We start from the raw sequence: 2,048 nt of genomic DNA, 5'->3' as shown, positions 1-2,048 counted from the left end.
CCTGTTTGTTCCCTGTTGGTTACCTGTGTTTTTGGCTATTGTTCTGTAACGTGATTCCTGATTCCTTTTCTACATTCGTGGACACTCTAAGTTGGATTTTGTTTTTGGTTAGAAACCGTAAGTCTGTTTTCTTGTCCTTTTGTTTAATAAATTACACCGCACTCTGCATTTGGGTCCTGTTCCTGCATACCCTTACATCATCAAGATCCTAGTCCCACGGAAGTCCACATACTTTTTTATTGAGAGGACAAGGACATCTAAGAGGCTTCAAAGGACATCAATGGACAAATATCTTAGCTAAAGGATTGAGGACCATCCATCCATTCTGCTCAATAACTTTCAAAAGGCACAGATTGAAGGTGTTAGCATCAAAATGGGAAGCCCTGAATTCTAGTTTCTTGGGTACTCCCAGTGACTGTAACAGTATCTGTCGACAATGAAGAGGACCTCAAAGCACAAGTGGAGTTTCAAGGCGGGATGAACATCCATAAAAGGACAGAATTAAAATGACGCCCTGTGAGAGAAGATGAGAGAGCTGTTTTAGGTGAAAAATTACAAAAACAATTACCCGACGCCATGTAGATGGTCCATGAGGAGTATCCAAATATTTCAGGAGCGATACATGGAGGACATTGTGTATCTTGATGCTACAGGCAGCTATGTGTATGAACTGATGGTATAGAAATCCCCCCCCAAAATGTCTCCCCCTACCAGTGGCTACATATCTAACCTGTGACCGCACCACAGCCTCAGTCACATATTTCCTTAAAGTATTTCAGACTGATGTGGTAAGGACCTATGGACTGAAAGGCATACGGTCACCAATCATGCTTGTTTGTGATGGTTCAATGGTATTGATGCAGGCATTATGTCTATCATTTGCCCAGAAAAATCTGCACCATACCATCAACCATTACTACAGCATTGCTACTGGGAAAGGTACAAAGGCAGATTTTGAGATGCCCATCTAAACTTCTTACTTCTTTTTGCAGACATTCAGAGTTGATGAAGAAAAATAGATGGAACACCAGAAGAAAAAGAGGGGGAGTTACATTTCTGCAATATGCAAGGCCTTCCCCTTCAAAATAACAAACAAGTGGGTATACCATAAATGTAATGCTGGTGTAAGTGGCAGTCGGCTGTAGAGAACTCTAGAAAAAAAAATATTAATTAAACAAAGCATGAAATAAAATTCCAAAACTTGCATCAAGTGAGGAATTGTCATGTTTTTAAAATGCAGTTATAATTTTATTTAACAATTCAGCTACAGCCAAAGGACTTACTCCGAATAAATTTTCTGAAGAAAAATTGTGAGTATTGTGACGACCCCTGTCTATATGTTTGTGCTGTCAGTATTGTCTGTCTGCCCGGGTCAAAGGTCAGGAGACAATCACAGCCAGATCTGGAGCACCTGTGCCAAGAATAAAAAGTCCCAGCTTTCCTGCTGCTGGCACCCACAGATGTTTGCTATGTTTGGTATTGTATATGTTACACTACATGATCCACAAACACACACGAACACCACTGATGCCACTGACTTGCATACCTCATATCATTGTTACTCTTGTTTATTTACGTTAGCTATAATAAATAGCTTAATTTTGTCCGAGTTCTGTGTCCTTTCTCTGTTTTTGTCATTGCCCATGAGCCGGGTTATGACAGTATACATTTGGACCACTGTATTGAAATAAGAAAGCAAAGAGGATTCAACCAAAACAGAAAGACATAGGGAAGCACTATAAAATGAGGTTTCTTGTAACTAAGGGAACACAGTGCTATCCCCTCCCAAGAGCCATGGTCATTCCTGCAAGGGGAGGATGATATCATTTTTGAAGAGCAGTCTGGAGTACATGGGGCCATCTCAGAAAAGGCAGAGCAACCACCAACGACACAAAAAGCCCACAGCATCAAAAAAGGAGTCTTTCTATCCATTCCTCAAAAACCAAGAAAGTGTGTATGTATGGCTGACCTCACCACTCTTCATGCAGATGCTGTTGTCAATGCTGCCAATGTCCACCTGCAGCATTTTGGTGGTCTTGCACTAGACC

The 2,048-nt window shown here is 41.1% G+C and overlaps 1 long non-coding RNA gene across 1 annotated transcript; it reads left to right on the top strand.

Moving 5' to 3' along the window:
* Positions 1–387: 387 nt before the first annotated feature.
* On the top strand, positions 388–1,604 carry LOC118289234. The gene is made up of 3 exons (XR_004786033.2): positions 388–544; positions 993–1,096; positions 1,354–1,604. It is a non-coding gene; the product is annotated as an uncharacterized LOC118289234 (long non-coding RNA).
* Positions 1,605–2,048: the final 444 nt, after the last annotated feature.

This window comes from Scophthalmus maximus, chromosome 17, assembly GCF_022379125.1.
Source record: "Scophthalmus maximus strain ysfricsl-2021 chromosome 17, ASM2237912v1, whole genome shotgun sequence".
Lineage (NCBI taxonomy): Eukaryota > Metazoa > Chordata > Actinopteri > Pleuronectiformes > Scophthalmidae > Scophthalmus > Scophthalmus maximus.
Note: the sequence above shows the minus strand (reverse complement) of the source record. Positions and strands in the feature narration are given on the sequence as shown.